Source organism: Ranitomeya variabilis, chromosome 1, assembly GCF_051348905.1.
Source record: "Ranitomeya variabilis isolate aRanVar5 chromosome 1, aRanVar5.hap1, whole genome shotgun sequence".
NCBI classification, from domain to species: domain Eukaryota; kingdom Metazoa; phylum Chordata; class Amphibia; order Anura; family Dendrobatidae; genus Ranitomeya; species Ranitomeya variabilis.
This window is the reverse complement of record NC_135232.1, coordinates 897,746,593-897,762,194: the sequence shown is the minus strand read 5'-3', so window position 1 is coordinate 897,762,194 and position 15,602 is coordinate 897,746,593. Positions and strand designations below refer to the sequence as shown.

Here is a 15,602-nt window from a genome sequence, read left to right as displayed (position 1 = left end):
CAGACCAAAAGATTGGACACACCTCATTTAAAGATTTTTCTGTATTTTCATGACTATGAAAATTGTACATTCACATTGAAGGCATCAAAACTATGAATTAACACATGTGGAATTATATACTTAACAAAAAAGTGTGAAACAACTCAAAATTATGTCTTACAGGTCCTTCTCAAAAAATTAGCATATAGTGTTAAATTTCATTATTTACCATAATGTAATGATTACAATTAAACTTTCATATATTATAGATTCATTATCCACCAACTGAAATTTGTCAGGTCTTTTATTGTTTTAATACTGATGATTTTGGCATACAACTCCTGATAACCCAAAAAACCTGTCTCAATAAATTAGCATATTTCACCCGACCAATCAAATAAAAGTGTTTTTTAATACCAAACAAAAAAACCATCAAATAATAATGTTCAGTTATGCACTCAATACTTGGTCGGGAATCCTTTGGCAGAAATGACTGCTTCAATGCGGCGTGGCATGGAGGCAATCAGCCTGTGACACTGCTGAGATGTTATGGAGGCCCAGGATGCTTCAATAGCGGCCTTAAGCTCATCCAGAGTGTTGGGTCTTGCGTCTCTCAACTTTCTCTTCACAATATCCCACAGATTCTCTATGGGGTTCAGGTCAGGAGAGTTGGCAGGCCAATTGAGCACAGTAATACCATGGTCAGTAAACCATTTACCAGTGGTTTTGGCACTGTGAGCAGGTGCCAGGTCGTGCTGAAAAATGAAATCTTCATCTCCATAAAGCATTTCAGCCGATGGAAGCATGAAGTGCTCCAAAATCTCCTGATAGCTAGCTGCATTGACCCTGCCCTTGATGAAACACAGTGGACCAACACCAGCAGCTGACATGGCACCCCACACCATCACTGACTGTGGGTACTTGACACTGGAATTCAGGCATTTTGGCATTTCCTTCTCCCCAGTCTTCCTCCAGACTCTGGCACCTTGATTTCCGAATGACATGCAAAATTTGCTTTCATCAGAAAAAAGTACTTGGGACCACTTAGCAACAGTCCAGTGCTGCTTCTCTGTAGCCCAGGTCAGGCGCTTCTGCCGCTGTTTATGGTTCAAAAGTGGCTTTACCTGGGGAATGCGGCACCTGTAGCCCATTTCCTGCACACGCCAGACTCAGTCCACTGCTTCCTCAGGTTCCCCAAGGTCTGGAATCGGTCCTTCTCCACAATCTTCCTCAGGGTCCGGTCACCTCTTCTCGTTGTACAGCGTTTTCTGCCACATTGTTTCCTTCCAACAGACTTACCATTGAGGTGCCTTGATACAGCACTCTGGGAACAGCCTATTTGTTGAGAAATTTCTTTCTGGGTCTTACCCTCTTGCTTGAGGGTGTCAATGATGGCCTTCTTGACATCTGTCAGGTCGCTAGTCTTACCCATGATGGGGGTTTTGAGTAATGAACCAGGCAGGGAGTTTTTAAAAGCCTCGGGTATCTTTTGCATGTGTTTAGAGTTAATTAGTTGATTCAGAAGATTAGGGTAATAGGTCATTTAGAGAACCTTTTCTTGATATGCTAATTTATTGAGACAGGTTTTTTGGGTTATCAGGGGTTGTATGCCAAAATCATCAGTATTAAAACAATAAAAGACCTGACAAATTTCAGTTGGTGGATAATGAATCTATAATATATGAAAGTTTAATTGTAATCATTACATTATGGTAAATAATGAAATTTAACACTATATGCTAATTTTTTGAGAAGGACCTGTATATTCTAGGGTCTTCAAAGTAGCACCTGTGGCTTTGATGACTGCTTTGCACACTCTTGGCATTCTCTTGATTACCTTCAAGAGGTGGTCACCGGGAATGATCTATCAACAATCTTAAAGGAGTTCCAAGAGATGCTTAGCACTTGTTGGCCCTTTTGCCTTCACTCTGCGGTCCAGCTCACTACAAATCATCTTGATTGGGTTCAAGTCTGGTGACTGTGGAGGCCAGATCATCTGGTGTAGCACCCCATCACTCTCCTTCTTAGTCAAATATCCCTTATACAGCCTGGAGGTGTGTTTGGGGTCATTGTCCTGTTGAAAAATAAATGATGGTCCAACTAAACGCAAACCGGATGGAACAGCATCCCGCTGCAAGATGATGTGGTAGCCATACTGGTTCAGTATGCCTTCAATTTTGAATAAATCCCCAACAGTGTCACCCCCACACCATCACACCATCTCCTCCATGCTTCACGGTGGGAACCAGGCATGTAGAGTCCATCCGTTCAACTTTTTCTGCGTCACACAAAGACATTATGGTTGGAACCAAAAGATCTCAAATTTGGACTCATCAGACCAAAGCACAGATTTCCACTGTTCTAATGTTCATTCCTTGTGTTCTTTAGCCCAAACTAGTCTCTTCTGCTTGTTGCCTGTCCTTAGCAGTGGTTTCCTAGAAGCTTTTTTACCATGAAGGCCTGCTGCACAAAGTCTCCTCTTAACAGTTGTTGTAGAGATGTGTCTGCTGCTAGAACTCTATGTGGCATTGACCAGGTCTCTAATCTGAGCTGCTGTTAACCTGCGATTTCTGAGGCTGGTGACTCGGATAAGCATCCTCAGAAGCAGAGGTGACTCTTGATCTTCCTTTCCTGGGGTGGTCCTCATATGAGCCAGTTTCTTTGTAGCGCTTGATGGTTTTTTGCCACTGCACTTGGGGCCACTTTCAAAGTTTGCCCAATTTTTCGGACTGACTGACCTTCATTTCTTAAAGTAATAATGGCCACTCGTTTTTCTTTACTTAGCTTCTTTTTTCTTGCCATAATACAAATTCTATCAGTCTATTCAGTAGGACTATCAGCTGTGTATCCACCAGACTTCTGCACAACACAACTGATGGTCCCAACCCCATTTATAAGGCAAGAAATCCCACTTATTAAACCTGACAGGGCACACCTGTGAATTGAAAACCATTCCCGGTGACTACCTCTTGAAGCTCATCAAGAGAATGCCAAGAGTGTGCAAAGCAGTCATCAAAGCAAAAGGTGACTACTTTGAAGAACCTAGAATATAAGACATAATTTTAGTTGTTTCACACTTTTTTGTTAAGTATATAATTCCACATGTGTTAATTCATAGTTTTGATGCCTTCAGTGTGAATATACAATTTTCATAGTCATGAAAATACAGAAAAATCTTTAAATGAGAATGTGTGTCCAAACTTTTGGTCTGTACTGTATATACTATGCAGTATATCTATATCTTGATATTACTATGTCACCTTGGAAATTGAGTGTATGTTTATTGATTTCATGTCTTTCTAGAACAACTATTCAATACCGTCTTGTTTTACTGTAAAACACTATGTGTTGTTATTAAATACTTATGACAGCTCTACCTGGTACTTTCCTACAAAACAGGTTTTTGGTTTTAAGAATCCAGAATAAAAGCGCTACATATTCAATGGGAATATGTCTACAAAGCAGAAGTGAGGGTAGGAGGAGTTAGATCTGGGAAAAGTTAGTTAAAAAGGGCACAAGAGCAGGAGAGAAGGGAGGGAGGGCACAGCCTGTGACTATCACCATCACACTCTGTGCTTAGACACTGGCAGACAACATCACACAAGCAGATAGCAAGAGATTACTGGGACATGAAGCTGTGATCTCCACCTGGACAGCACTTGCCACCTGGCTTGTGCCTTCATTATCCTGCACAATACAAGGCAAGGAGGAGCCTGAAGATTATTTTCACCTTGATCTCAGCTATTTAGTGGACACAAAGTGAAGGACGCTCCAGAAGAACCCAAGTCATACTGATCACATTCCCTGTGGAAGCTAGTTTCCTAATAGGTTTATAAGGGAAAGATCAATCATATAAGGTAAGACATTGATCTACTGTATAGTTTATGGCATCCTTACTGTATTATATTTATTAAATTCTGCCATAATCCACGTGAACATTAAACACTTTGACACACGGATGTCACAATGGTATAAAAGTGGCATTTTATTGCTCTCGCATCTGCCCATGGGTGTAATGGCAAACTTACATTATTTTATAAGTAGTGCTTTAATACATTATTTGCATTATAAGATAATTGACTAGAAATCCAGCAATGGGAATCCTCTGTGTAAAGCATAGGATATTTGTTTGTTCAGAAAGGTAACTTGCAACATTCATTTAAGTTTTTAATACTTATTTAATAAATATAGTAAATAAATGACATAAAGATTAGTCGGGCATTCACTGTTTAGTGGTTGGATCGACATCTCTGAATCTTGAAATTCATTAGCTACTCTGTGGCACAACTCATTGCCAGATACCAATCTAAATGTGTACAAATGAATGAGAACTTCCTACCATTAGTTTAAGCATATGTGAAATATTGCGAAGGCTCATTGACCTCATTGATGTGTCTGTCTGTGAATCTAACTGTAGAAAAGTTAATCATTTTGCATAGATTGTGTACCTGCAGCCATTGTGACTATAGGTCTATTGCGTATAAGGTACAATTTCAGTAGGTAGGGCTAGAAGAATGCGATGGTCTTAAACTAGGCACTAGGTTCAAGGTTCAGTAAGTTCTGTACAGGAGTTGGATTAATTATTATTAACGATATGAAGCAACTATATGCCATCACAATCTAAAATGTTGATTGTGTAATGATAATATCATAAAAAAATAATTCACCATTGGGCCTTTTTTGCACACAACTAAGCTCAATCCATGTGGACGTTCACCTTTCTCCTGGTTATAGAGTTGTTGATTTTGCCCCCAATCTGATATGTGTGTACATTTATCTCACTCAGCCTAAAGGTACAATAAACATTACAGATACCGAAAGTAGACAAACAACATGTGTCTATGGTTTACAGTATATATGAAAATAAGAAAAGATTGACGTATCGTAACAGGATAGTTATATTGTGACTATCAGTTGTCCTATTCTAGACACCACTGCTTTGTTTTACTGTGTGCTGCTTTGTTATTTCCACAACCTTAGCAGAGACAGGACCATTATAGAACGATAAAGGTTAATGATCTTAATGATAAATGTTTTATTGAATGTCCTCAGTTCTTATCTAACTCAGACAAAGTTTTTGGTATTTACCGTGTGCAAATATAATGTGCAGTAAACATATAGGGCACAATTCATTATTGTGTTTGCATTCTTTTGTCTAGATTTTGGTATTGTTTTCATTTGTGCCTTGTTATTCTCTTAATTTACATCCTTTAAAAGTGTATTTCATGTGTGCTTGCTTTTTTAAATTTTTGCCATTGTGGACAATATTTAGGGTTTCTATTTATTTTCTACTGATTATTGAATCAGCAAAAGTTTTGCTCATATGTGAAGTCTCCTCCTAAGTGTGATTTTATGAACATCTGTATTTTTACAGCAAACTTTTCATTATCTAAGCAGAACATTCAATATTTTATTCTGAAAAGGTGCACTACGTATGCCATGTTAAAAAATTTGCAGCAAAAATATCAACAAATATTAAAAAACAAAACAGTGACTGAATTGGAACATTCCATCTCATATTACACTATTTACCTGTTGATACAAGGTTAATCTGCAGGTAAATAAAGTATCATGTAAAAGTTTGTGCACCCCTGGTCAAAATTGCTGTTGCTATGAACAGTAAAGCAAGTTGAAGATGAAATGATCTCTAAAAGGCCTAAAGTTTAAGGTAACACATTACCTATATTTTTTGGGGAAAAATATAAATATATTGTCATTTTTTTTTTCATTTTAAAAAATACAAAAAAGGAAATGGGCCAATGCAAAAGTTTCGAAGCCCTTGGAGATTTCAGACCTTAATAAGCCTGTTAGAGTTATTGCTTGTTCTCTATCATCGTTAGGAAAAGCCAAGTGATGCAAATTTCCCAGCTTTATAAAAAGCCATCCTTCTCTGACCATGTGCTTAAAAATAGCAGCCATGGGTTCTTCTAAGCAGCTGCCTACAATTCTGAAAATGAAAATGGTGGAGGTCCTCAAAGCAGGAGAAGACTATAAGAAGATAGCAAAGCATTTTCAAGTTCTCCTTTCCACGGTTCAAAATGTAATTTAGAAATGGCAGTTAACAGGAACAGTGGAGGTCAAGATAAGGTCTGGAAGACTAAGGGTACCGTCTCACATAACGATTTACTAACGATCACGACCAGCGATACGACCTGGCCGTGATCGTTGGTAAGTGGTTGTGTGGTCGCTGGAGAGCTGTCACACAGACCGCTCTCCAGCGACCAACGATGCCGAAGGCCCCGGGTAACCAGGGTAAACATCGGGTTACTAAGCGCAGGGCCGCGCTTAGTAACTCGATGTTTACCGTGGTTACCAGCGTAAAAGTTAAAAAAAAAAAACCGTACATACTCACATTCCGGTGTCTGTCCCCCGGCGTTCTGCTTCTCTCCACTGTGTCTGCGCCAGCCGGAAAGCACAGCGGTGACGTCACCACTGTGCTCGCTTTCCGGCCGGCCGGCGCTCACAGTGCAGAGAAGCAGAACGCCGGGGGACAGACACCGGAATGTGAGTATGTACTGTTTGTTTTTTTTTACTTTTACGCTGGTAACCACGGTAAACATCGGGTTACTAAGCGCGGCCCTGCGCTTAGTTACCCGATGTTTACCCTGGTTACAAGCGAACACATCGCTGGATCGCTGTCACACACAACGATCCAGCGATGACAGCGGGAGATCCAGCGACGAAAGAAAGTTCCAAACGAGCTGCTACGACGTACGATTCTCAGCAGGGTCCCTGATCGCTGCTGCGTGTCAGACACTGCGATATCGTATGGATATCGCTGGAACGTCACGGATCATACCGTCGTAGCGACAAAAGTGCCACTGTGTGACGGTACCCTAAGAAATATTTCAGTGAGAACTTCACATAGGATTGCTAGAGAGGCAAATCAGAACCCCCACTTGACTGCAAAAGATCTTCAGAAAGATTTAACAGACTCTGGAAGAGTCATCAGGAGAAAATTTCTCCTACTTGCTTACCATAAAATTCAGCAAAAGAACATCTAAACAAACCTGATATATTTTGGAAACAAGTCCTGTGAAATGATGAGGTTAAAATAGATGTCTTTCACCACAATTATCAAAGATAAGAGTGGAGAAAAAAGGGCATAGAGTTTCAGGAAAAGAACATCTCACCAACTATTAAGTATAGGGTGGATCAATCATGATGTTGCAGCCAATGGCACAAGGAACATTTCACTGATAGAGGGAAAAATGGACTCAATGAAATTTAAACAAATTATTGATTCAAACATAGCACCATCTGTAAGAAAAAGCTGAATTTGAAAAGAGTATGGCTTCTACAAATGGATAATGATCCTAAACACATGTCAAAATCCACAATAGACTACCTGAAAAGGCACAAGCTGAAGGTTTTACAATGGCCCTCTCATTCCCTTGATCTGAACATCATTGAAAATCTGTGGCTAGACCTCAAAATAGCAGTGCGTGCAAGACAACCAGGGAATCTCACATAACTGGAATATTATTCCAAGGATAACTGGGTGAAACTCCATCAAACAAGAATTAAAAGATTCTTGTCTGGCTGTGATATTTTCAAAAGGGGGTGCTACTAAGTACCAGCAGTGCGGGGTGTCCAAACTTTTGCATCTGCCCATTTTCCTTTTTATAATTTTTAAAATGTAAAATACGAAGGAAATGTGTCATCTTTAACTTTACTTAACTGTTGATAGAAACAGTAATTTTGGCCAGGGGTGCCCAAACTTTTACATGTCACTGTAGAATTACAAAACTGTCCTGCCATCTTACAAAAAATGCAGCTATTGGGAGAAAGTGAACTTTATTGCTCCCAGGAACCACCAGCTTTCAGACATAGAAGAGATGCCCATGCCCAGAGCGACTTCAGTCCCTTCTCACAGTAGTGTGAGTGGCAGCTGTAGGCACACCCCAGGACTCGAATGACAGCCAACTGATCACTGATACACTGGGCATAATTACAGCATCTGCTCACAGTATAGTATGACTGTAGCCACTCCATGCTTATCCCCTTTGCTGATGCCTTTGAATGGTGGCTGGATCTTCAATGTATCAGTGCAGAGCTAGGTTTCATTCAAGTCCCAGACAATGATTGTAACCAATAGATATATAACTAACCATTCCCACTAAAATTACAATACAATTAATTAGTAATACTAGTTCTAATGCAAAGGCATCATCTATTTGAAAAACCCTGCTGAGTACAGAGCTCAATGGAATGAGTTTAGGATGAGATGGCTTCCTCCCTCTCCCCTGCTTGCTATCTCCCACATCACATTGTACATTCATGTCTAGCACTTAAATCTCTTCACGCTGTGGCCATTTTCCGTATTTTTTCCTTTGCATTTTTTCCTCCTCTTTTACCAAGAGGCATACATTTTTTCATTTTAATATAGACGTATGATGTTTTCTTCCATGACGAATTGTACTTTTGAATGACACCATTTATTCAACCACTTGGTATACTGGAAAACTGGAAAAAAAATTACAAGTGCGTTGAAATTGCAAAAAAAGTGCAATTTCACAATTGTTCGGTTTTTTATTTATCATGTTCACTATATGGTAAAACTGACCAGGCAATACGATTCTCCAGGTCAGTACAATTATGCAAATACCAAACATATATGTTTTTTATTTTTATTTTTTTTTATTTAAGTGGCGAAAAATAATTCAGAAATTTGAAAGAAAACATTTTGCTTATGTCGCCATTTTCTGAGATCTGCAAGTTTTCCATTTATCGGGATATGAGGCTATGTTAGGGCTTATTTTTTGTGCCCAGAGCTGATGTTTTTTTTTAGACCATTTGGTTAAACGCCTCTTTTAGCATTCTATTGCAATGTTTCGCTGCCCAAAAAAATTCTGGCGTTTTTACATTTTTTTCGTTCCGAATTAGTTTATTTTATATACAATCAGCTATGCAGCTATCCCAAATATGTGTCTTTTTTGGTTGTTTTACTGAGTCAAAAAAGGGGTGATTTGAACTTTTTTGTGTTTTTTTTCTTTTTTTCATTTTTTTTTAAAACTGGATTTAATAGTTCCCTTGGGGGATTTGAAGCTGCTATCGTCCAATAGCTAAAATCACGTTCTCCAGCCATGGGAGGGCTTTTACAAAAGAATTGTAACTACAGGCACAGGGGTCTTCAGCAGACCCTCAGCTGTCATGACAACACATCAGCTCACTGTGATCACATCACGGAGGCAACAATGGTATCGTGGAACGATGCGCCTGCCATCAAACAGATATAGTAAGTATTGTATACTGTATCCCTACCTGTCATCAGTTTTCATCTAGTGGCAGCTGTCATTTCAGAAGCAACTAATAGCAGAGTTTTATAGCAAGGAATCTGATTATTGCTTTCATGTAATATAATCTGGTCATAGATGAGAAGATTTACCCCTGAAACAATAAGCATTATCAGCATATATGAATCTATTGGACACATTCCTCATGAGGATGTAATTGCAGCATGCAAAAATTTCCTTCAAAAGAACAATCTAGCCACAGAACCAACACTGCAATTTATCAGGTTTGTGCTCCATCACAATTATTTTTCTTTTGGGAACAATTTATACCAACAGTGTATGGGCAGCGCCATGGGAAGCAAAATGTCCCCACAATATGCTAACTTATTTATGGCAAAACTGGAGGAAGAATTTTTGTCATCTTGCTGTTAAACCTCTTGCATACTTCCGCTACATTGATGATCTGCTAATAATATGGACAGGCTGAAAAGATGATCTACTCACCTTCCAAAATAACTTCAACAAGTGCCACCCAACCATCAAGCTCACCCTCAACTTTTCAAAGACCCAAATACATTTTCTAGACATGACCATATACATCAAGGACAACGCCATACAAACATCAATTTACCATAAGTCCACAGGACGTCCAGCTTATCTTAGATGGAACAGCTTTCATCCAAGACACACAAAAAAATCCATCATCTACAGTCAAGCTCTGAGATATATTCGGACCTGTTCAGACAGTAAAGACTGGGAACTACAGCTGCGATCACTGAGGAATACATTCCTACAAGGATACCATCCACTGGTATTAGATGAGCAGATCCACGGGGCTACAAGGATCCCAAGAAACAGCCTCCTGGATTACAAACTGAGAGAGGATAACAACAGGGTACCTCTTGTGGTCACATACAACCCCCACATGAGCATCCTAAGGAAAATTGGTGCTGATCTCCAACCCATATTCCACAGAGACCACAAATTGAAAGACATATTCCCAGAACTACCACTTCTCTCCTATAAACAGCCCCCTAACTTAAGGAATCTCCTTGTCCGAAGTGTCCTCTCATCACCATCAGTGACTGGCACATTCCCTTTTAACATAAAAAAATGCAAAACTTGTACTCACATATTACCAACAAATATAGTCAGCGTACCAAACACAAATCAGGACCATAAGGTCACGGGTTCCTTTTCATGTACATCCTCCAACATGGTGTACATGATACAATGTACGAGGTGCCCTGGAAGTATCTATATTGGGGAAACTATGCAAAGACTACAAACTAGGATGAATCTACACAGACACACAATCAGGAATTAAATGGACAAGCCTGTGAGAAAACATTTCTCTGGACAGATTTAAAAGGCATAATACTAAAAGGTCATTTTAAGGATGACAGGGATAGAAAAAGTTGGGAATTCAAACTAATGAAGATGTTCAATTCTCTGACAGGAGGACTCAATTTAACACCTGGATTTATGAGTCACTACATGGATACAATTCACACCTCCACCAGACTGACTCCAGATAACTAAGAACATTATTCCCACTGCCTCTCCATTTGTAAGAAAATGCCTAATTGGTTGGTTCCACCAACATTTTGTGATAGTCCGGAGCCCACTGTAGCATCATATCACCGAATACCCCCCTCCTCTCAGCCTGGAGACCTCAGCATCGCCTCCCTCTTCTGATGCCGCCAGATTCCTGCAGCATCGACCCTAGGGCCCCCGCTCCACCGCAGCAGTCCCCACTCCAGCACAGCAGGCCCCCAATCTCCACAGTAAGCTACATTCGAATTATAAGAAGCAATATCGTTTTCCCTCCCAAAAAAGTGCATTTCATAATCTGAAAAATGCGGCAATTTGTTTATGAGGCAGGATAAATAAAAAATGCAGTTTTGCAGTTGTTTTTACTATTTTTTTGTGGCACAAAACGGGATGAATAATGATATACCATGTTTCATTGTTGATGCAGCGATGGTAATATATGTGACTTTTTTTAGTTACAATTATTTTTTTCCAGATTAAAACTTTTTTTCATTGAGAAAGCTACTGGAATTTTGGGCAGGGTGTTTTTACCTTTTTTTTTAACACTTAATAATATGTTTCTACTTTTTTGTATTAAAATATTTATTAATTGCCACAAGGAACATTTAGCATGCATCTCAAGATTGCATGCTCCATGTGGGATTTTATTGGTTGTGATTCATGGCTGACTCAGAGGCCATTATCAGGCCTCCAGTTGCCATAGCCACCCATTGGCACCCACAATCAAACTGGGCTGACAGAGGGATAGCTTTTCCTCAGTCACGTCAAACTAATCTGCTGCCGTCACTCTTGTACATTAAATGGAGCTAATTGCTTGTAAAAGCAATCAACTTTGTAATTTACCATACATGAAGCACAATGATAAGAATACCCCTTTCAATGTGTCATTCCCTTTTCTTCACTGATTTTCCTCTTTTTTACCATATCTTCATGCTTTTAATAAACATGGCTGCAAATAACAAAAGAAGACAACATGATAAACATTTGGACCACTTCTAAGTGATTTTTATTACTGATAAAAAAAAAGAGTGGAAATGGCCAAGTGTGTCCTTAAGAATGCCACTAGTTACTACTACTACTAACTACTACTACTACTACTACTATCCATGTTCTTGTAGGCTATTGGAGCGCCCCCACTGCCGCAGGGCCGAGGGGCACCCGGTACCGGGCCTCTGTGTCTCAGTTCTGGGGTTGTCACGGTGGCTAGGCCCGGTCCGTGACCCTGCTGAGGGGCGTCCAGTGAAAGTTGAGAATGTGATGATGTTGTGGTGTGGTGCAGGTCGCGGTGAATAACGAGGACACCAGGTTGCAGTCTCTTTACCTCTTTACTGAAGGCTTCAGGATCCTCAGTCCGGAATACGGTTAACCGGGCCACCTGAGTCCGGCCGGTCTGATGACACCTCCAGAGTTCCCTTTGCAGGTGGAAATCTGTGCCTACCTTCTAGCGCTTGTATGTTGTGGTCCTCCCCTGCTGTGCTTACGGGATAGTCCCCACAACTGTTGTGTCTGTTTCTGAAGTTCCCTCACAACTCAATTATGATGTTCTTCTTCGTCCCCCCAGATGATATGGCTAGGACGCACCCGTATGACGGGTAGGCTCGGAGCTCTTCCGGGACCCTAGTGTCGCCCCTCTCCAAATGTTGCCCCCTATGTCTTCTTAGGTGATTTGAGTGAGACAGCCCGCCTATAACTGACTGTCCTGCCATAGGTTTGAAGTAAGGCTTGGAGCTCAATACTTCCTCGGCGTTTCCGGCCACCGGCTACGCGCCTCAGTAGGATGTTGCCTCGTCTTACAGCACGACTCCTACTGGTGTTTCTCCTTGTTGCGTTGATCTCGTTTCTCACTCAGCACAATAAACCTCGCTTCTTGTCCTTTCTTGGGGTACTGCCGCGATGAAGTGCAGGCGCGGTCCCGTAACGTTCTTTCTGTTCGCTAGGCCTCTGTCAGGATCCCACCCCTGACAGGGACCCCCCTGAATCTTCCCCTGCAACACCCTCTGCCACAGGATGTTGCCTGGTTCCAACCCAGTCAGCTTCTCACTAACTTCCTATCTAACCCCCCGTTTTACCAGATTGTGAGGAGTGGCCTAATACATAGCTCCCTTAGCTCCCCCTGGAGGTCAGACTGTGACGTGTATTGGTGTCTGTGATACCTGGTCAGGTGAACTCCTTCAGTGCCATCAGATGTAACATAGCCCCCCTTAGCGGCAGAGCATCAGTACTGCAACGACCAGGACTCTGGGGCGCTGCACTCCCCCCGGTTAAACCCAGTACTACTGGACTGGGAAGAAAACAACAATACATGTCAGCAAAAAGACATACAATTTTTGAAATGCAATAACAAGTAAATTTGAACAGAGCTTCCCTTTATGGGAGGTGAGGACACTTGAACGTTACAAACATGGTTAAATATTTTAAATAACATACTATAAATAGCTTCTCTTACCCAACCGGGTATTCTACTAAGTGCAAATTTCTGAACAATAATTTAACATTGCCTTTAAGGATGTATGAGCTGAATCCACTAAAGACCTTCTTATAAAACACTATAAGGCTAATCAACTTTTCTTCATTTTCCACCTTTACATCTGCAGGACCGCCTGTCTATCTGCCCCAGGCCTACTGCCTCTCGCTCTATTGCAGGACCGCCCCTTCTCGCCCGGGCCTACTGCCTTTCTGCTACTATACACAGTATAGAACTTATCAACCTTCTCTCAGTTCAAGATCACTGAGCCATCTCTGTAAGGCTCCTAGGAGGACTCACCGACTAACCCCATATGGGTTCACTTCCTGTCCTCATTTTCTAACACATTATTAAACATTTCTAACAATTAACTAGCTAACTACATATAACTTCGACATGTAAGCATTATTCTACTTTAAGTGCTATCGATAAACGTTCCCTTTAAAAGGGGACCAAGTCTCTTGGAGGTAGTGCAACTTCTCAAGCTGCAAGTTCGTGTACAGCAGGGACTCCGGTGCTGTTTCCAAGAACAATTTCTTCGCAAAGAGTCCATTTCTTCGTAAAACCAGTAGAGGGCACCTTTAAGAAGGTGCAAACTATTTACAATAAGTTTGTAATCATGCAGTGTTCATGATCCAGCAGTTCTTTTCAACAATGATGAACAAGAAACAAAAGCAAAAAGGCAAAAATAGGGATCCCGGGTAAACTAAGGGATCCCTTTAAGAGTTAACCCTAGTCGGGTTGCAGCAGCAAGAAGACACATAGAAAGACGGACAGTTAACTATGTACAGTTTGCAAAGCACTTTAAAGCTTCATAGTAGATTGCAAGACATCAGCCGGTAGTGGACATCTCCTGACCGTGGCGGCTTCGGTCCCTGGTCTCCGGCTGATGCGATGTCAGTATCGGTGGTTGGTCTCTCGGGTGCAGTCAGGTCACCCGGGGTCTGGATTCGAACGCTAACCCTGGCTGCAAGCTCAGCAGCAGCAACAAGGCGCACATTGGCGATAGTAACAAGATCTGTCAAGTCCGGATCGGTCATGGTCGGGGCAACGGGCGACACCCCCTCAAGCCCACATGGTTGGACGTTCCGAGCGCACCATTCTTGTGCACTCCGGTGGCGGGTGTAGGTCACCTGATCCCCCCTTTGCAATAATGGGTCACCGTATCGGTTGCGGAAAGGAGTCTTCACATCGTGACTAGTAACGAAGACGTCAGTCGGTAGTCCCGGTACCTGTATGGAGCCACAACCCCGCTTTGGGTGAAAGGCCAGCACAGTTCCCCGCTTTACTGCGTCCTTCCTGCCATGCGCAGGCTTTGGGTGTTGCATTTTCGGCGCGTCAGTTTGTTCTGTCTCTTTTCGATTTTTCCAATGTAGGATCAGGCATTGTTTATATTGTTCCCAAGTGAGCACAGCAAGGGTGAGGCCTTCCTCCCAAGCCCCATCTGGCCCAATCCGGGGGGTATCCCACTGGAAGATCACCCCCTCTGAGCTCACATCTAGGGGTTCCCCCATCTTGATCGGTAGCGGAGGCACCAGCTTCCCCATCGTGTCGAGGGTTAGCACCACCAGCTCCGCTGAGAGGAACCGGTCACTGTTGGGGTGAGGAACGGTCGCGGGAGCGGGATCGGTCAGGGGAGCAGGATCGGTCGGGGGAGCAGAATCGGCCGGGGGAGTAGGGGCGCCTTCCATACCTGCGCCTGATGTGATTCCACCGATGTCGATCTGTTCTGTTAACAAGGACACTGGAGTCGGCTGCAGCCCGGACTGCGGCTCTTCCAAGGCGGCCTCCCAATGTGGCTCCGCTCGCCATGGCTCCGTGGTCGGGATAGGCAGGCTCGGATTCTCCGCCAGCGGCTCCAAGGAGTTTGAGTCCTTCAGCTGCGGTGGGTTCGGATCCGTCTCCGGTTAGTGGGGACAACCCGGGGTCACTTCGCCGCCGCCCGGGCACTTGCTGATCGTCTTCGCTGTCCGGCATTCGACGGCAGTGCATGCACCTGCCTCCGCCATCTCTCCAAGGTCGAGCTCCCTCTTCACCTCGTTCCCGCCGTTGCAAATCAGGGGTGGTTCTCCTCTGCTTCTGGGCAGGTCATCATCTCGCAGCAATAGTCGGAGGGGGCGGTCGCCGCTTTTGGCGCCACTCTGGTAGTCTCCTCCCATGGTACGCCCTTCTTCTTCCTATGCGCTCCCTGTGGCGCTGCAATGGCGGCGGTTTTTTGCGGGAACTTTTGGCGATAAGTGGCAATACACAGTCTTTGCAATAAGTCGCAGTCCAAGCACAATAAATCACAGTTCCAAGGCACACATGACCTGATTCTTCAGGCTTAAGTAGATCCTGTTCATGACGCCAAGTTGGAGCACCCCCACTGC

General features: G+C 42.5%; 1 protein-coding gene across 1 annotated transcript in view; it reads left to right on the top strand.

The window, feature by feature from the left end:
* The first annotated feature begins 3,510 nt into the window (after positions 1-3,510).
* Positions 3,511-15,602, top strand: part of UGT8 (UDP glycosyltransferase 8) — a 140,413-nt gene continuing 128,321 nt past the window's right edge. Inside the window, exon 1 of the mRNA XM_077278683.1 lies at positions 3,511-3,836. The gene's annotated coding sequence lies outside the window, so the exon portion shown is untranslated. The remainder of the gene's footprint in view (positions 3,837-15,602) is intronic.